Source organism: Eptesicus fuscus, chromosome 22 (genome assembly GCF_027574615.1).
Source record: "Eptesicus fuscus isolate TK198812 chromosome 22, DD_ASM_mEF_20220401, whole genome shotgun sequence".
Classification (NCBI taxonomy): domain Eukaryota; kingdom Metazoa; phylum Chordata; class Mammalia; order Chiroptera; family Vespertilionidae; genus Eptesicus; species Eptesicus fuscus.
In genome coordinates, this window is record NC_072494.1 from 33,761,360 (window position 1) to 33,783,267 (window position 21,908).

General features: G+C 36.3%; 1 pseudogene; it reads right to left on the minus strand.

Annotated features, from left to right (window-relative positions):
* Nucleotides 1-3,767: 3,767 nt before the first annotated feature.
* LOC103304229 (membrane cofactor protein-like) overlaps nucleotides 3,768-21,908 on the minus strand; it is a 31,120-nt pseudogene continuing 12,979 nt past the window's right edge.

Here is a 21,908-nt window from a genome sequence, read left to right on the forward strand (position 1 = left end):
TGGGCCCCAAACCCCAATGTAAATGCCTCTGCCCCTATTCCCTTGACAGGACCCCAGGGAAAGGAAGTTATTAAACACTGTGCCATTAAGGATATTGGGTCTCAACCTATAGGGCCCCTGCTATTTTGGAACTAAACATTCTATTGAAAATAAAATACACATAACATGAAAAATACACAGGTATATTAAGTGTCAAATTCCTGGATGTGGTCAATGCCATGATTGGTGGGATGAGTAGGAAGTGATAAGAGGGAGAACTTTTGTGGGGAAACCATCTCAATTCTGGAGCATTAAGAATGAGCAAGATTTACGTGTAGAGTTGTGAGTAAACCTGTAAGAGTAGTTTTTAAAAAGAGTACCATGAGGGATATTAAAGAGCATATTAAAGGAGCTGACATTTTGTTCCTTAGTTGGCAAAAAATCAGAATGTCAGCAATTTTGACTAAATGTATTGGGAGTAGCAATATCCTCAAATTTTTAGTTTTTATATAACTGTTGTATGTTAAAGGTTTTAAAATGGACATGGCTTTTACACCATTCCTGTTTAGCGTTTATCCCAAAGAAATCATCAAAGCTGTGAGCAAAGATGTAGAATTTTCAAAAAATATAAACGCTAAGTGTGTAGCAATTGTATTAAGAAATTTATGGGAATCCTATGCAGCGTGCAGTGTAAAAATATCAATGTAACTGACAGATTTGTAAGAGGACAAAACAGACTCTAAATGACCCTTGGCGTTGCCTTTATAAAACAGCTGCTGGAGGGGAGAGGGAGCAGATAGTCTGATAAAAGGACAAGTAAACATTACTCTATTGAGCCCACTGCTTTAGTTTCATTGTTAGTAATTAGTCTGCTGGATTATTTTTCTGGTTCAGTCTTTGAAAGCTATATGCATGTAGAATGTTATCAATTTCTTCTAAATTGTGGAATTTGTTGGCAAGTAATTGTAGAATTTTTTTAATGATTCTTTGTATTTCTGTGGTGTCCACTGTAACGTCTATTTCATTTATAATTTTTTTTTTAATTTGGGTTCTCTCTTTTTCCTTGATGAGTTTGGCTAAAGATTTTTCAGTTCTCTTTATCTTTCCATAGAACTAGCTTGCATTGATGTTTTCTATTGTCTTTTTAAAAATTTCTCTTTTCATTTATCCCCACTCTGATCTTTATTATTTCATTTCTTCTGTTTATTTTATGTTTTGTTTGTTCTTTTTATCTAATTCCTTTAGATGTAAAGCTAGATTGTTTATTTGCAATGTATCTTGGTTCTTGAGGCCTCTATGACTATGAACTTTTCCTCTTAGAACTGCTTTTGCTCCATCCCATACCTTTTGAAAAGTTGTGTTTCATTTTTATTTTTCTCAAGGTACTTTTGATTTCCTTTTTTGGTCCATGGTTGTTTAGTAGCATGTTGTTTAGTTTCCACATATTTATGTTCATTTTGAATTTTCTTTCTGTACTTGATTGCTAGTTGTATGCCACTGTGGTCAGAAAAGGTGCTTAAAATGAATTCAATCTTGTTGAATTTACTGAGGCTTATTTTGTGGCCTAATATATGGAATATCATGGAGAATGTGCCTTATGAACTTTTAAAAATATGAATTCTGCAGCTTTTGGATAAAATGTTCAATGAATGTCTATGAAGTCAATATGGTCTAATGTGACATTTTAAAGGGAATTTCCTTACTTAATTTTTGGTCTGGATGATGTCTCCATTGAAGTGAGTGGGATATTAAGATCCCCTCACTATTATTGTATCACTGTGTGTTTCTCCCTTTATGTCCATTAATACTTGCTCTATATATTTAGGGGTTCTTTTGTTGGGTGTGTAAATATTTACAATTGTTATAGCCTCTTCACTATTGAAATTTTATATTTATGTAATGTCCCTTTTGTCTCTTTTTACACTCTCTTGTATTTTGTCTGATATGACAGCTTTCTTTTTGTTTCTATTTTCATGCAATATCCTTTCCCTTTACTTTCAATTTGTAAAGTGAGTGTTTTGTAAGCAGCATATAGATGGGTCATGCTTTTAAATCAATTCAGCCACCCTATACCTCTTTATTAGAGTATTTAATCCAGTTATATTTAAAGTTATCAATAAGTGTGTCCTAATTGTCACTTTGTTGTTGATGCTTTTGTAGTTCTCTGTTTTGTTTTTTTCTTCTTTTGATTCCTGCCCTTGTGGTTTGCTGGTTTTCTTTATTGTTTTACTTGGGTTAATTTCTCTTTATTCTTCGTGTGTCTTTATAGGTTTTGGTTTGTGGCTATAATGAGGTTCATGTACTACTATATCACTTTTTTCACCTCATGGCACACAAACTAATCACTAAAATGCTGCAGCACACCAAAAAAAAAAAATTTTTTTTGCTGGCCTGACAAAAAATGAGATATAATTTTGATTCATTTACACCAGGTGGCTATTGTTCTATTGTCTATTGTCATTTCTTTATTTGACAATCTAAGGGAAAAGAGGTCAGTGTCCCTGACTAAATAGTCAGGTATTGCAAGTTTTAAAAAAATTATTGTGGCACACTGATTTAAAATTGCTGATCTCTATATAGCAATCCATTAAAAATGGATAGGCATTTACATTTTAATATAGTCTAAAAAATACTATACTTTTACTCCCATACCTATGCTTTATGTTTTTGATGTCGTATTTTATATCTTTTCATTTTGTGTATCTCCTAACTACTCTTTAAAATTTGAGTTGAATTTGGTACTTTTTTGCCTTTTGATTGTTTGAACTTTTTAAATGTCTTTAAAATGTCTGATTTGCTGCATTTGTTAAATATTTGTCATTACATATGATTTCTTCCTTTGTCATATTTTCTTATTTCTAGTCATGGCCTTCCCTTCCCTTACCATTTCTTATAAAGCTGCTTTAATGGTGATGAACTCCTTTAGTTTTTGCTTGTTCAGGAAACTCTTTATCTTTCCTTCAATTCTGAATGATATCGTTGGCAGTTAAATCATTTTAGGTTGTAGGTTCCATAAAGATCCATGATTCTCTGCAGAACTTAAACTTCAAACCCCACAAATTTTTCTTACAGTCATAATAGCTAAAGCAGTGGTCAGCAAACTCATTAGTCAACAGAGCCAAATATCAACAGTACAATGATTGAAATTTCTTTTGAGAGCCACATTTTTTAAACTTAAACTTCTTCTAATGCCACTTCAAAATAGACTCGCCCAGGCCGTGGTATTTTGTGGAAGAGCCACACTCAAGGGGCCAAAGAGCCTCATGTGGCTCGCAAGCCGCAGTTTGCCGACCCCGGAGCTAAAGCAATTCTGCTTAGATTAGTCTTGTTCCAATGACATTAAAAGCAGCTGAAAATATTCTTAGCAAGAAATGCAATTCTGACAGCACACTAATGTAGACACATTTTTTTTAAAAAGGCAGCATACAATACAGAGTGCAATCAAAAGCTTCACAAAAGTATGTCAAGAGTGAGAAGCACTGCCCAGCCGGTGTGGCTCAGTGGTTGAGCGTCGAACCATGAACCAGGAGGTCATAGTTCGATTCCTGGTTAGGGCACATGCCTGGGTTTCGGACTCATTCCCCAGTGTGGGGCATGCAGGAGGCAGCCAGTTGATGAATCTCTCTTATCATTAATGTTTCTATCCCTCTTTTCCTCTCCCTTCCTCTCTGTGAAGTCAATAAAAACATATTTTTAAAAGAAGAGTGAGAAGCACCAATATGTTCAAGAAATACGTTTAATTTACTCTCTTTGGCTGATGTGAAGATATCTGTACACACCGGTGCCAACTACTGCAACGCCAAGAGCTACAAGAAATCAGAAAACAAGTGACATGTAACCCTAAAAACGGATACCAAGTTCTAACCCAGCAGAAGGAATGAATGTTGTCTACATTTCAGTGGGCAGAAATATTATTTTATTAAGTGCATATACATTCATCTTCTATCTGGACTCTTCACTGTCTAAATGCAATTCCCTGGAATCAGAGTCCGCAGTAAGCCAGACAAGAGTTCTTGCTTAATTTAGAATATTACTCAAAGCATATTTGGGATGAAAACTCACATGACTAATCATATTTTTTAAAAAAAGATGTGCTATATAGGATTTGTTATTAAATGAAAATATGGAATATAGAAAAATACAAAAATCACCAGAATAAAGTAGTATGCCATATAGACTGGTTTACTTAATTTGAAGCGATAAAAACTGTAGTAACTGGGAAGTCATTTTTAAAAATGCACTTTTCCACAGTGATATTTTAAGTGGTGTCCAGGTCAGAGACACTTACTTGCTGAAGAACCACCAGAGCAATGAACCCTCCACCTGAGGAATAAATGAAACCAGGGTGAAGGTAATTGAGCACCTGTGCGTCTCCAGATAGTTGCTACATTTAAATTTCGGTCAGACCATCTACCAACTACAGCAAAGAAAATGTTCATCAGTCTAGTTCAGTGTGACTGCTGATGCCTCCAGCTCATTTTGATCACCGAGCCCTTCTAAGTGGACCCCAGGCTTAGGGCCCAACACTGTTTCGTGCCGTAGCCAACACACTAGGGTATTTAGTAAAGGTTATTATTGGAACACGTAGTGTTCATTATACTAGAGAAAATTTGTTTTAAAAAGATGTCATCTCATTCTAGTTGGTTTAGTTCCATAGTTAGTATACCATTTCTTATGGTATTATCAGGGATTGAATTTACATATATATATATATTTTTTCCACCAAAAGCTGGTCTGTGGAATAAGTCATAATGAAGCTATCTTATTCTGTCACATAGATGTTATCTGCAGTCTTCACAAACAATACTTTATCTTGTCATCAACCCCTCCTTATATCTTTCTCCAAAGGAACAGTATGATATAGTCACAATTATTAAGGAGATTCTAAGAATGTAAATGAAACACCAGGGCACATGGGTAAAAATTATGCTTAGAAACTTAAACATACATTTTTTATTATCCACATCTTAATTCTTGGTAATGTTAGTAGTATCTCTGCTTCTAAGCTGCCAGAGTTTTTATTAAATTTCTATAAGTCAAAGCATACAATATTATGTTTTCTTTTACTCTTTTCATTTTTATAAAAAATTATCAACTGCTGAACATCTTGAGATGGCAATGGATTTACTGATACAATGACAGTTGGACCACAGTGTTCAGGGGAGAACCTAACAAGCCGAAGGTGCATTTCATGAAAAGGTTAACCTTACTAAACACATCTAATGTAAATAAAAGCAATATTTTTTTCATTTTACTCACCTAGAAATATTTATATTTCATTCATGGTACAACTATACTTTATCGGATACTTTAACATATGTTGTGTGAACCTTGTGAGTCTACATCAGGGGTCCTCAAACTTTTTAAACAGAGGGCCAGTTCACTGTCCCTCAGACCATTGGAGGGCCGGACTATAGTTTAAAAAAACCTATGAACAAATTCCTATGCACACTGCACATATCTTATTTTGAAGTAAAAAAAAAAAAAAACAACAGCAAAAACACCCGCATGTGGCCCGCGGGCCGTAGTTTGAGGACGCCTGGTCTACATAAAGTGTGATGCACCAGCCAGTTGTAGAAAAAAAACAAACCCAACTTATAGTATTTAAGGCTTGGATATACATGTATGAATAGGAAAAAATTAATCTATAAATTACCATCACAAAATAACACGATCACATAAAAAGCAAGTTATGTTCTATAAATTTTAACCTACATATAAACATAGCAATTGAAAAAGTGACCTCACCCTATTAGGAATCCTAATTTGAGGCATCTTTTAAAAACGGTGTTAACTACATGTGTCTACATACTACTGCTTACATTTGTCATAGTATCTGCAACATTGAAATAAGTACTAATGTCAATTATCACTCATTTGAGACAGATTGTTCCTTCTCTAACTATAGACTATTGAAATATGACATTTTCATGTAGAACTCTAAGGCCACATAATGCAGAGTCATCAAAATAATACCGTATTCCTTATTGTCTTTAGGTGGTGGTGTACTACTTGGAGTGGATTGCTCTAGAAAAAAAAAACCAGAAGTTAAAAAAGTAAAGACAATAAAACCTTTGTAAAAATAAAACCTCTTACAATTTTATTTTTCTTTTATAAGTTACCTTAAGGTTTTTTTCATTAAAAGTAGTATGAAGTATTATAAATTTATATACAACATCATCAGCATTCTTCTTCCTATCCATTAATATTTCCTAGAACAATATTCTTGGAAGAGCAAGCAAATTTATCATTAGTAGTTATCATTAGCATATTATTAAAATTAGCCCGTGACAGGGTTCTGCCCTGCGGCTCCCCACTGTCAGGCCAGGCGCTGGTGTTTCAGACAAAGAAACAGAACCACAGAGCCCTCATGCCACTTGGATTCCCAAAACTCACCTCCCTTTGCCCTTGGAGTTGGGTCCAGGAGCATATTATCTGTAAACCAAGAGCTGATGCAGTAGAATCCCTGTATCCCTCTGTGGCTGCACCCTAAAAGGGTTGCTTGGGATGGGCCCCCAAAGAGGTCAGGGGTTGCCACTGTGGTGAAGGCAAAACAAACCCCAGCCCAAGCAGCACAGCTGTACTGTCTTACAGAAGCCACGGAGGTTCAAGACTGGGAGATCACAGAGGTGAAATCTTGCGATTCTGTTTTTGTTCATCAGTTTATGTTGTTCAATATATTCCATAAATGAGTGAGATCATGTGATATTTCTCTTTCTCTGACTGGCTTATTTCACTTAGCATAATGCTCTCCAGTTGAACAAAAACAGATCCAGAGACAGAGAAACATCGATCAGACCATCAAACCTTAGAGGGAAGGTAGGGGAGTGGGGGGAAAGGGGAGAGATCAACCAAAGGACTTGTATGGATGCATATAAGCCTAACCAATGGACACAGACACCAGGGGGGTGAGGGCATGAGTGGAGAGGATAGGGGGGGGTAATGGAGAAATAAGGATACATATGTAACACCTTAATCAATAAAGAAATTTAAAAAATAAATAAATAAACCAACAACAACAAAAAAATATGCAGAACAGATATTTTATGGCAAGCTTTTGCCCTGGCAGATACATCAAATATATCACTGTGGTAGGCAGTGATCCAGCAATGGACCAAGTATAAATCTTACAAATAAAGATTGCAAAAAGTAAAAAAAAAAAAAAATCTTGCGATTCAGCACCATCTACTGGGGGGTGAGGGGGGGTGGGAGGGGGGGAAGCGGGTCTCAATAAAGGTGACAGAGAAGATTTGACTTTGACTTTGGGTGATGGATGCACGGTATAATATACAGATCTTGTATAGAAACCCACACCTGAAACCTATATGTCTATGCTGATCAATAAAAAAATAAAATTAACCTGTGGATTCAATGTGACCCTACTTAAAAACAAAACATAGGAAGACTTAATAAATGATCTAGAATCTCATCTGCAATTAAAGGAAATTGCAACATAATAAAAACCATTTACAGAAAATCCTCATATACTAAGTGAAATCAGCCAGAAGTGATTCCACTTTAATGTGGTACCTAGAATAGTCAAATTCATAGACAGAATATTAAACAGTGCTTATCAGGGCTGGGGGGAGGATGAATAGAGGGTTATTGTTTAACAGGTATAATGTTTCCATTTGAGATGATGAAAAAGTTTTGGAGATAGAGTAGTAATGGTTGCACGACAATGTGAATGTACTTAATACCATCGAAATGTACCTTCTAAACAAATTAGAAGCCAGTATTAGAGTTTGAGTTCAAAACCCTCTTAAATGACAGGAAACTAAAACCCATGGAAATAATGTAATTGAGTAATCAGAGCCAAACTAGGAATCTGAGCGAGATCAGCCCAAGGTAATACTCTTAACACTACGGTTAAAATGGTAAAAAATGGTTAAAATGGTAAAAAGTAAAATAAAAGTTGCTCTACAAAAATGAACATAGAGTCCAAACGTTTCTGAAACTGTTGTGACAGATATTTTAACAGATAGTACTACAGTGAGAAAACATTATTTGGTACTGGCAAAGGCATGGGCAGAATTCAAGGGAACAGAGACAACTAGAACACTTATGAATTTAGTGTATGATAAAACTGGAACATAACTAGAACACTTATGAATTTAGTGTATGATAAAACTGACACTTCAAACAGTAGGAGAGCAGACAAAACATGACAGTGGGTGGAGTGTAAAGGAACCCTATCAATCCATATACCATAATGAATTTCAGATGTGCCAACAATTTAATGCAAAGAATGCAATCAGACATGATCTCACTTATTTATGGATGATAAAGAACATTATAACCTGATGAACAAAAAGATAGATACAGAGGCAGAGAAGCATAGAAAAGAATGTCAAATCACAGCGGGAAGGCTGGGAAGGGGAGAGGGAGGTAAGAATCAATCGAAGGACTTGTATGCCTGCATATAAGCATAACCAATGGACGCAAGACACTGGGGGAGGAGGGGCGGTGAGGGCATGTATGGGAGTGGGGTGGGGGAGCAATGGGGGATATGGACACATGTAATACCTTAATCAATAGAAAAATTAAAAAAGGAAAAAAAAAGAATGCAATCAGAACACATGGCTGAAGTGTTTGTAATCTGAGCGTGGGGAAGGCCTACAGATTTTATAATAAAAACACAACACTCACAGCCCTTGGAGGAGAAAAAGTCAATAAATCCAATTAATGTAAAACTTCTGCACATATAAATGACCACTGATAGGAAAATAGTTAAATAAAATTTGGCATATACCAAAGTAATCACCCAAAGGATAGGAATAAATCTAAACACACCCCCAATCTAAGACAATATGTGTAAAATGTGCAAGTTTTAGAAAAATATAAATAGCATGATGCCATTTCTGGAAAAAAAATACCAAAATATGTATAATTGCACATATAAGGATATTGATGTATAGAAATAGATGAAAAGACACCTAAACTATTATGTGATTAACTCAGGTAATGAACTAGAAAAAGAGGAAACTATCTTTTACTCTGTATACTTTTATAATATTTGAAATTCTCCAAATTAAGCTGTATGCTACTTATGCAATGAAAATGTACAAAAATGCAATATATATCAAACTGTATAAAATCTTTTAAAAAATGGCTATTAACAACCAAAGGACTTGCATGCATGTATATTAGCATAACCAATGGATACAAACACTGGGGCAGTGGGGGCTTGCCCGGGGTGGGAATGGCTGGGGGGGGGTGGTCAATTGGGGAAAAAGGAGACAAAACTTTAGATAATAAAAAAATAAAAAATAAAAAAATGGCTATTAAAAATAAGGCAATGAAAAGAAACCTAGAAAATAATGTTCACTTCATGTCAAAAAGACTTTAATTTATAATGAGTTCTGATAAATAAACAAGAAAATATTTTAGAACATAAATAAATAAATATAGACCAAAAAAGTTTCATTTCATTGATTAAAGAAATGCAAATTGATACGTGACATCATTTTTTTTTTCACCCATCACCTTATGAATTTCTTAAGAATATAAGTAAGATAAAGAGTTACCGAACCTAGAAAACTTGTCTGTGGAGGCGTGGTTGAATAAGCAGGATTGACATCTGGAAAGATAAATTTGATTCTATTCACCAGATTTATCAGTATAAAATTAATCATTTAATTTGATTTTTAAAATTATTTTAAAAGATTATTTCTCAAAATGAAAAATACACTTACTTTCTAAACTTTGAAATTCTACCTCTGGGAAGTCACCTAAATACATAAAAACGTTTGCATAAGAATGTTTACTGGAGCTTTGTATTTTATAACATAAATCTTAGAAGTTTAATAATAAATCATAAAAATAACATCTTCAGAGTAAACCTGTATATCTTTTTAAAAAATTAACATCCAAGTAATACCATAATACATAATTTTTAAGTTTCCTTCTTTTCCACTTAGTATTTCATGGACATTTTTTCATATTTGCACAATTACATCTACCTTATCACATTGTATGTTGCTAGTGTTCCTTTTTTTGTAAAGTCTTTCTGTAACTGATGATAAAAATAATTGAGAGTTTTTGATATTTAAGAAAAGATTCCTGCTGTTTATCAGCTTTATAAAATTTCCTCCTATTTAATTATCTCCTATTGGAGACACTAAATTATATCACTGTTTTGAAATCCTTTATACATTTTTATGGTCAACTCCATCAAAAGAGCATATTTATAAACCTGCTATCCCACCGTGCACGTACCCAGTAGGACCCTGTGAGTAAACACGATGGGTCGATGAATATAAACTTCACATGCAATTTTAATGTACCAGTCCACCAAAAAAACCCACCTCTTTCTCCCTGAAACCTCACAACACTCAACTAAGGTTCTCAAGGAGGCTACCAGTTACCAGATACACAGGAGTTATAAAAAGGTGTTCTAATTACCATGTTAGCATGCATAATTCCCCTGGATCCTTTAAAATATTAAGACAACAGGAAATATAGAAACAAATTAGAAGCTAGTATTAGAGTTTGAATTCAAAACCCTCATTAAATGACACGAAACTAAAACCCATGGAAATAATGTAATTGAGTAATCAGAGCCAAACTAGGACTCTGAGCGAGATCAGCCCAAGCTAATACTCTTCACACACTACGGTAGTTTCCCCATATCTATGGGGGATATGTCCCAAGACCCCCAGTCGATACTTGGAATACGAGATACTACCAATATATATATATATAATGTTGGCCCCTACACATACATAACTATAAAAAGTTTAATTTGTAAATTAGGCACAGTAAGAGATTAACAACAATAACTAATAACAAAATAAAACAAATATAACAATACCTTATATTAAAAGTTACGTGAATGTGGTCTCTCATCCTCAAAATATATCATTGTACTATACTTTCCCTTCTGCCTACAGTGATGAGATGAAGTGAGTTGGATACAGTGGGCCAAGGAATGATTCACATCCCAGATGGGACAGAGTGGGCTAGCATGAAATGTCATCATGCTACTAAGAATGGCAAGTATTTTAAAACGAATGAATTGTTTATCCTGGGAATTTTCCATTTAATATTTTGGACCACAGTTGCAGGTAACGAAAATAGCAGAAAGCAAAACCACAGATAAATGGTGACTACTGTAATTCCTCTTGTTTCTACTTCAACCAGTGGGTAGCCAGAGACAGCAGGACTGAAATCAGGAAGACAATTCCTTCCACCATCTGAAAGTAATCTCGCAAGTCTTAAGCAGAGCAGCTGATGAGTAGTCCATGCAAGAAGTCCTCCATTTCATTCTGCCTTTCAGTTATGAAATGTATTTTTGTTGTCAAATTAAAAGTTCCCGGTAAGGAGAAAAACAGTAATTGTATGAGGTGAGGAGAGGTGGGAGCAATAGGAACATGGGTCTTGTTCTGGAGACAGCAGAAATTTTTGAAATTTTCCAGTTAAGTGGGAAAATGTAAATGGTTGCAGTTCGGGAAATGAAACAGTCCCCTACTAGTAAGATACCCTGTACAGGTGTCACCAGATCACTTTTTAAATGAATGAAATAGCGAAGTTGATGACACATAAAAAAGACACATTAAAAAAACAGAAGCCACAGACCTTCCAATTCCCGAATACTGATGGGAGTGATGCTGTAAATCTATGAGTTTCCTTTAAGAGCTTCCTATATGACAGGTGTTGTGCTAAATGCTTTGAATACATCCCATTTTAACTGTTTTATCACCCAGGAAGGAAGACATTACATATGAGTAAGTACATTTAAACTTTACACAACTTGCCAAGTTCACATAACTGTGTATGTGCTGACGATGGCACTAAGTATAACAACTAAAATAGCTGTAAGTATGTACTTCTTCCTTCATTACTAAAAATGACAAGTGTAAAATCACCAGAAATACGAAATATTTTTTAAAAATCACCAATATTTAAAGAATTTTGAAAAGATAAGCAGGAAATTACTAAACCTGAGAAATGGGAAATTGTAGATTTTGTACTGAGAGGAGTCAACACTGGATAAAGAAATAATCTAGGTTGGAGAAAATGTTTGGGCATTATTGCTTTATTTCCATTTGTATAAAATTATGATTTTTTCTTGACTTAGGTATAAATTCCAATCATTCAATTTACTCTGAAAAATGGTTGCTATATATTTTATACTTTAATAAGCCAAACAATAGAAATTATACACCTGTGTGATATACAGAATGTGCTAAGAACCTATGAAACTTATTCTGAAAAATGGTTGTTATATATTTTATATGTATGAATAAATATTTACACATTATACATATGATGTATAGAATGTGCTAGGAACCTATGAAATCTACCCTGAAAATATATAGCTATATATTTTTACACATAAACATACCAAACAACAGAAACTTACACACCTGTGTGGTTTACAGAATGTGCTAAGACCCTATGGAAACATATAAAATAACAAAGCAGAATTCTTCGTACACTGGATGTCATACCTCTGTCATGGAAATGAATACAAGACAGAGTTAATTACTAAAATGGCTTCTTTCCCATTATTCTGTATCACTGACTTTTTTTAATGTTAAAGAAATAAAATATTTAAAAACAAACAAGAAGGAAAAAGATACCCTTTGTACCTTGAATACATGTTGGCATCTGAGGCTCCCAATTACCGTTAGTTCCACAGAAAACTGTACTGCTACCTTGAAGGTCAAAACCCTCCAGGCATTCAAATTCAACCTTTGCTTTGTAGTGATACGTGTTTTCATGTCCTGACACCAGTCTTCCATTCTCGAGTACTGGATTATCACATGTAATCACTGAGAAGTGAAGAAATTTCAGAGTTACTGAAAAGCTGCTTTAACACAGGAGAGAAAAACTAGTGCAAAGCCATCATTTCCACCCCGAACAGAGAGACAAGGAATGAAAGGCAGGATGTTAATTGTTTACAGGAAATGTTTGATTTGTGCATTTTGATTTCAGTAAACAGACTGAGAGAAGTGTAACAATTTTTTTTTGCCAGCTAAAAACAAACTGTCATAATTTATCGGTCTCTTAACATTTTTTTTTTCTACTGCAAGTTTTGAGAAAGGTCTGACTACCAGATGCAAGTTCTGAGTCAGTTCAAACAAACTTTTGATACTAATCATCTTGGGGGCTGCGGGAGGGGGGAGGTGTGTGTGTGTGTGTGTGTGTGTGTGTGTGTGTGTGTGTGTGTGTGCATCTGTAGGATAAACAGCAGGATATTTTTCAATTACAGTTGACTTTCAATGTTATGTTAGTTTTAGGTAGACGGTATGGTGGTTAGACATTTATATAGCCGGGCACCATGCACAGGTACTACAATATTCTTGACTATATTCCCCGTGTACTTCACACACCTAGGACTGTTTTGTAACTACCGATTTGTATTTCTTCATTCCTCTGCCTTTGTCACCCAGCCTCCTATCTAACCCCCATTCCATCTGGCAACCTTCAGTTTTTCTCTGTATCTGTAAGTTTATTTTGATTGTTTATTTCATAATTTTAGATTCCACGTATAAGTGAAATCCTATGGTATTTGTCTTCCTCTTATTTCACTTAGGATAATGCCCTCTAGCTCCACCCATGTTGTTGAAAATGGTTAGAATTCACTCATTTCATGGCTAAATAATATTCCATTGTATACAGGGTGTTCCCCCCAAAATGGAATTATTTTTACATTTACACTGAGGAGAGTCACTACTCCATATTTTATACACAGAAGCCTGCTCCCTCCAATAAGTGAATATTCATCTGGTCCATTCAAAGAATTAGGACTATAAATTACTACTTGATTATATTCAAATGTATCTTTGAGACTCTTGGTGCATTTTCCATTTTATATTTTTCTAGGTGGTTGACACAAAATCTCTTAAAAGGAGAGAAAAAAGAAGACATGGAAGGCAAAAGAAAAGGTGAAGGATGAAGACAGTTATTTGTAATGTCCTGTGAACTGTCTTCAGTCATTAATATATGATACCTACAATCTAGTTGTGAATCCAATATCCATCTAGAAGTAAGTTTCTACAAGAAAATGTATTATCCCAAATCAAAATACTAATGTGCAATGAACTTTTATTTTCTTAAATATATTTTTATTGATTTCTGAGAGGAAGAGAGAAGGAGATAGATAGACAGATCAATGATGAGAGAGAAACATTGATTGGCTGCCTCCTGCATGCCCCCTATTGGGGATTGAGCTTGCAACCCAGGAGTGTGTCCTTTACCACAATTGAACTGGGTACCCTTCAGTCTGCAGGCCGATGTCTATCCACTGAGCCAAACTGGCTAGGGAGTAATGTGCAATGAACTTTAGAATAAAAGTAATTTTCTTAAAAAAAAAAGTTATGTAAGTTACCTATGTTAAATACCTATATTTTTCCGAAAGGCCATGATTAGTTTGTTCTCATAATTAGTGAACTGGTAACTTAGTGAGAAAATATACTTATGATTAAACTAAAACTCAGGGCTAGTTGAAAAATTCTTTATACTTTATAAATATATCTATTCCTAAATCAATGATTTATAGTAGTATTTAGTAATATTTAGCAATACCAAGATATTATTTTTTTCCCCCAGTTTCATCCTTAAGAGTGTATAGTGAAATTTTCTGGTGGTTTCAGAGTGTTTAATAATGCAATAGAATGAATTTTCAGGCTAACTTTTAAGCCACATACAAAAATTTTTTGAAAAAAAAAGTAAAACAATGCCACTATCTTCACTCTTTGCTTTGAAAATTTTTTATTTTATGAAAAACATATGTTGCATTTGTTCATATGTATTGAGCTTACTGTTTTTTAAAATGGGTTAATATGTAATTATTTTTAAAACGTCTGTTTAAATGCCAATATAATGAATATCAATAGACCTAACACATCTGCAGAAGATCTCCATGGGGTATTTGTTAATTTAACAGCATAAAGGGGTCACCAGGCCAAATAATTTGAGAACTACTTCTTTAAATTCTAAAGAGAGAATATACTTACTTTCACACTGTGGGGGGCTATCACTCCACTGCACATCATTTCCAGACAGATTACAATATAGAATGTTTACTCCAATTAACTTATAACTAAATGAGAAAAGAAAAGATTACTGTCTTCTTTATCTCTTAACAAGAACACATCACAATGAAAACAAGTTTTGTATGTTTTGTTTTTTTACTGTACTGCAGTAGTTTCAGGGAGAAACGTTCTAAGTGGCATGTACTGAATGTGCTAACCAAATCTGCAGTGTACTGAAAGAGAGAAATTCTGGGTGTGAACATGTATTGGCCTAGAGCAAAATGTCTAAGTAAATTTATCAAAGAGCCTGGCCTCTTTGTTATACCTGGAAATTACATCAACATTCACTTCTCCGCCCTTGCTCATGCCATTCTGCTCAGTCAGGACAAGAATGAACAGAGAGAGATCTGTCCCTCGATCTTACTTGACTGGAGTTGAGTCCCAGCTCCACAACCGAATTGTTATTTGTGTTGGGCAAGTCCCATAATGTTTCTCTTTCTCAATTTCTGCATTTAGATAAAGAATAATAGTATATGTTCTGTGGGGTTGTTTCAAGTAGTAGATGAGTTTGCATCTGGAACACGGTGAATGCAGTAGGTAAGTTGTGGTGTTATGAATATTTTTCAGGTCGGAATACCTTCCTAGGAATAGCTCAGAAATATTCCTACTTGATGAAATCTCTGATGATTTAAAGTCACAGAGTACCACCTCCTTCTTCTGGACTCTCTTTAGGATAATCTTGAATAAGTCTATGTCTTTGGTACTCGCATTTACTATTTCCCTTTAACACCTCTCTGTATATAATGGGCTTCTCAGTAAAGCGACAACTTCTTTGAGAACAGTCTACATCTTAACCTTTGGTACTCCTCAAAGTATCTAGCAGGCTCTCTCTAATTATTGACTAGATATTTTCATTTGATCAAATTACAAAATAGACATTGGAACTGCCTGGAACTGCTTCCAGGCGACTGTCCCCACGACTCACTATCGACCCTGTATTAAAATGTGTTAAGAGAGAATTTGGGGGTGATGGCACAGTAGGAAGCACTGCTACTCTGTCTCCCCAACTAGACAACAATTTCACTGCTAGAATCTGCCCAATGCCACTGTTTTTGGAACTCTGGAGGCTTGCAACTTCCAGGAAACACGGAAAAATAAATTGCACGGATATTGGTCAATTTCAGCTCTTAGCACAGTGGCAGCTACCCACCCCACTCCCACAGCAGGTAGAGGTGAAAGAAAGTATAAGAGGGATAAATAGTGACACACACACACACACACACACACACACACACACACACACACACAAAATAAAGAATAACAAATGCAAAGAAAAATTCACTAGAAAAATCAAAGGCCGTTTTGAGCAGGCAGAAGACAGAATCCTCAAATGAGAAGATATGACTATGGAAGTTACTGAGTTTGAGGAGCAGAGTGAAAAAAGATGGGCGTGAACAGACCTACGGGAGCTTTGGGGCCTGTGGGACACCCAGAAGCAGACCAATATATATACACAATGGGACTCTTAGAAGGAGAAGACAAAGAGAGGGGGGCAGAAAGGATCTTGGAAGAAATGATGGCTGAAACTTCCCAAAGCTGATGAAAGACAGGTATATAAAAACTCCCGAAGCACAACACACGCCAAGTAATATGAATTCAAAAAGATGCACACTAAGACCCCTAATAATCAAACTTTCAAAAGCCACTGATAAGAGATCTTGAAAGCTGTGAGAAGAGAATCACCAAGTACAAGGGATCCTAAATAAGATAATCAGCATATTTCTCATGAGAAACTCAGAGGCCAGAATAATGAACCCACAGACTCAAAGTGATAAAAAAAAAAAAAAAAAAAAAAGCAAACTGTCAACCAAAAGTCCCCCATACAGTAAAACTGTGCTTCAAAATGGGGGAGATATTAAAACTTTCCCAGAAATAAAAGCAGAATGGATTTTTCACTACTATACCTGGCCTGCAAAAATAAAAAATAAAAAATAAATGCTCGGGCCCTGGCTGGTTTGGCTCAGTGGATAGAGCATCAACCTGCAGACTGAAAGGTCCCAGGTTCGATTCCGGTCAAGGGCATGTACCTTGGTTGTGGGCACATACCCAGTGGGGAGTGTGCAGGAGGCAGCTGATCGATGTTTCTCTCTCGTTTCTCTCTCATCGATGTTTCTTACTCTCTATCCGTCTCCCTTCCTCTCTGTAAAAAATCAATAAAATATATATTTTTTAAAAAATGCTCAAAGGAGACAGTCCTGAAAGGTAAAATTAGAAGACACTAGAAACTTGAACTGGTATGGATAAATAAACATTTCACTAAAGGTAAATATGTGGACAATTATAAAATCTATATTATTGTAACAATGGGATTGTATTGAGATTTTTTTATTTACATGTGCTATCTGAGAGTAATATTTTAAAAGAAAATAAAACAATAGTGTAGAAGTCAGTATTTCAATTATTAGTGTAGAAGTTAGTATGATATTAACACCCAAAAAGGGTGGAGATGGAGCTGTAAAGGATTCTTTTTTTGTAATTTATTGAATTTAAATTGGTATAAATTAAAATAGGAGTGTTATAACTTTAGGATGTTAAAAGCAACCCCAATGGGAACCACAGACAAAATCACTATAGAAAATACATAAAAGGGAATGAGGAAGAAATTTTAACATTTCATTATAAAAATTAGCTAAACACAAAAGAAAACTCTAATGCAAAAAGGGAGTGACCCCTCCCACCCCACTCAAAGCTTAAAAGCATATAGAACACAAACAGCACAATGAGAGAAGTAAGTCCCTCTTTGTCAGTAATTTTTTCTTTAATTTTTATTTATTTCAGAGAGGAAAGGAGAGGGAGAGAGAGAGATATAAATATCAATGATGAAAGAGAATCATTGATCGGCTGCCTCCTGCAGGCCCCACATTGGGGATTAAGCCCACAACCAGGGCATGTGTCCTTGACCAGAATCGAACCCGGGACCCTTCAGTCTGCAGGCTGACAATCTATCCACTGAGCCAAACCAGCCAGGGCCCATTGCATTTTTATAGTGTATTACATTTATCCTCTAAATGCACATTTTAAAATAAATTTCCAATATCTCAAATATACACTATTAAAAGAGCCCTATAGAAAAAGCCTCCAGTTAAGTGCTCAGCACTTGTTTTTGAGACTTTCCCTCCATTGTAGCAGTCTCAAAAATAAGGTTTTTCACCTAAGAAACTGGCTACCCAGGTCAATTTTGTCTGGAAACACCTGACAGCGTTATCTGAAGGTTAGATTACTTTTGCTTGGCAATTCTACCTTCCATTTCTACAAACCCTCTTTCAACTCTCACGGTGGGCCATTTTAAACAGGGTACACTTTGTTGTTAAGGATAAAGTCACCACGATTACTATATTTTTAATGCTAACAATAGCATTATTATATATAGTAAGTGTTATGCTATTTTGTTTTCTTTTCATTTAAATTTCTTTCTATTCATTACATATCTTTTGTCTCCATAAAAAGCCAAAGAATACATTAGCTATCAGTGTAACTTGTCACACAGAAAGCAAGAAGTCAACACTATAGGAATGCTTAAGAAAACACCCCAAAATAAGATTAGTAACATTTACATTAGTCCTCTAATGGAGCACCTTACTTACCCCTCATTACAAGTATAATGAGTCTGTGAACCAAATTGAAAAGTTCCATGTGTGTAAAATACTTGGGCATTTTGAACATCTGCTAGCGGTGGACATGATTTCCCTGAAAGAAAAATGCCAAATGTGTTGTTTTATACCGATTGCAATACAGACTTGAATCAAACTTGGACACTGCTCTTTTGAACTCATGGAAATATTTTCTTTCCTTAACTATCAAAAGCCCAGATTTAAAATTCACATATCCCCTCACAACCAATTGCCAAGGAGGAGATTCCAGGGAAGTTTCCAAAAACAGGGCTACCTACAATATCTTTTCCCACGAGATAACCATCCTCACAGTAGTGACAGGCAGAGCCTACAATGTGTGAGAACGTCTAAGGAACAAAAAGAAAAGTGTTGCGAACTCACTTGTACAAGCCTCCTGGAGAGGGGTCCATGTGTTATCAGGCTGACAAACAGCAGAGGTGGGAAGAATAGGAACAAGACGCTTGTATCCTGGGAGACACTCATATTCTACCATGTTCCCGGGAGCATAATGGGGTGCAGGATCACCCTTTAGTTTCATAGACGTAAATGTCGGGAGGTCATCGCAGGCACCTAGGCATGAGAGAAGAACATGAGAGTAAATTATTTTAACTTTTTCATTGGCCAGGGACTGTGGTCTGGATGTAGCTTCATGGGAAATGGTCAATAAAGGCAAAGGTTTTTGAAAGATTTTAAATGATTGTTTCAACCTTTTACCCAAGTGATGGTGGTAGTGATGTGCCAAGCTTGCTTTAAATAATACCTGATGAGCTTTTGATGTGTTGGAGAACAAGGTGAAAATTCATTTAACAGTAAATTGAAGAGAGAGCAGCAATGTTTTTTGATTTTAAAATATATCCATAGATATGCGTCCTTCCCCATTTTTTTTCTGAATTCATCTCACACTCACAACTCCCCTAAAAAAACATCTGTAGTCTGTCGGGTCAGATTACTCTTTCACAGTTTGAAACACAATCTCATGAAACCTCAGGGTTCTCTAAGAAGGCAAGTTCCTAGAGGTCGTAAATCATATGTCTTCTTTTTCTACTACATTCTGCATTTATATATATATATATATTTATATATATATATGCATTTCATAGATCAAAATAGGGTTTAAGTATTTTAAAATATAAGGTTTCATATGTTAATCCTGAGAAAATGTATGTCTGCCAAGAAGTACTCCTTGTGTTTAATTGGGTTCAATTTCATAACTTGAGTCTAGCATCCATTGTTTACAGAGGTCTTTCATGCACACTGCCTATTAGGAAAAAACCGCAGACTAAGCGCCAAGCTCTTGCTCTGTGTTCTTGCCCTCTGAGTCATTAAAAAAAAAATAAAAAAGTCCATAGCCCAATGGATGTGGCTCGGTGGTTGAGCATCCACCCATGAACCAGGAGGTCATGGTTTGATTCCTGGTTAGGGCACATGCCTGGGTTGCAGGCTCCATCCCTAGTAGGGGGCATGCAGGAGGTAGCCAATCAATGATTCTCACCATTGATGTCTCTCTCTCTCTCTCTCTCTCTCTCTCTCTCTCTCTCTCTCTCTCTCTCTCTCCTTCTCTCTCCTTTCTGCAACCAATCTATATCTATACCTATATCTATATCTATATCTATATCATCTATATCTATTTATCTATTGTTTCCTAAGGTGGCTGGCTGATTCGTATATTCAATATATTTCTACAGTAAAGCTATTATATTGCTATTCTGCAGAATGTTTTACTTCTGGGTTTTTTCTTTTTGATATTTTGATTGGTTGTTTTCCACTATCTTGCCTTTCAAATCACTGATTCAATCCTCAGTTTCATCTAAACTGTTATTGATTCCTTCTAGTGTATTCTTCATTTCAGTTATTATAGTCTTCATTTCTAAGTGGTTAGTTTTATGGTTTCTATGGTGTATATTTTTCTTATGTTTACCCTCTCTTTGTTGAAGTTCTTACTCAGTTGATCTATTCTTCCCCCAAAGTTCATTGAGCATCCTTATAACCAGTGTTTTGGACTCTGCATCTGGTAGATTGCTTACCTCCATTTTGCTTATTTCTTTTTCTGTAGTTTTCTCCTGTTCTTTAATACGGGATATGCTTCTTTGTCTCCTCATTTTGGCTGCTCCTCTGTGTTTGTTTCTATGTATTAGAAAGATCTGCTACATTTACCAGTTCTGTCAGGGTGGCCTTATATAAGAGGTTTTCTTTTGGTGCCTGGTGGCACTGTCCCTTGTGTGGGTTGTGTGTAGCCTCCTGTTGTAGTTCAACCTTGATTGTTGTTTGCTCCTCAGAGCTCTCAGGGTAACTAGCTCTGAAGACTGGTAATGACAACAGTGAGGGCTGATTCACCCCAGCAGGGCTCCTGGTGCCTTCTAAGACCACCCTTTGGATGTGCCTTTTGTGGAGCTAATGGAGTGGTACTCTGTTGTGATCTGAGGTCGGCCATCACGTGTGTTGTTTCTGGAGCTTCTTGAGAGAGGCTCCAGTATAGGCAGAGGTCAGTCACTACCCATGCCCAGCCAAGGGCCACCTGGTAGGAGCTACAAGTGATCCCCGGTTGGCAAATGCCTGTACTGAGCCAGGAGACTCATGGGAGAAGCCACGCCATGACTTGAGGCTAGCTGCCATCCAGGCCAGGCCTGGGGCCACTCAGCAAAAGGCACAGGTGTGCACACTGAGGCCAGTCACTGCCTTCTTGGGTCCTGCAGATCTTGGAGGAGAGATTTTAAGAAAGCTTGCAGCATGAGCCATGTCTGCCCATGAGGCACATCCACTGAAAGAGCCAAGCTCAGTGTGTGCATTGGGTGGAGCTGAGTCTCAGGGAGTCATCAGGGTTGGGTGAGTGGTAGTGACTGGGTTAATGCAGATTCAGATTTGGTTCATGTCTGTCCCTGCAGGCTGCATGGGAGAGTGCTCAACACAGGGACAATAATGGCCCCCACCCTGAAGCCACACAACTCAGTTTCTCCCCATATGTCTTGATGCCTTTCGAGCTGCTGTTCCTTTCCGGGTGCTTCGGATGAGTGCTTGTGAGTGATGGAGTCTGTGTGCAGGCTTTCTAGGAGAATGTCTGGGTTTCCTGCAACCCTCCATCTCACCAGGGTGGGACTGAATTACCACCTATTTTCACCAAGCCAGCTGCCATGGGGACTTCTCTTCCCAGCACTGATGTCCTGGTTTAGGGAGCCTGGTGTGGGGTTCGTATTTCTCGATCTTATCCTTAGCTGTAGGAGTTCAGCTAGTCTTCAGGTGGGTCGCCAGGTTGACTGTTGTATAACTGAGTTGTAAGTTG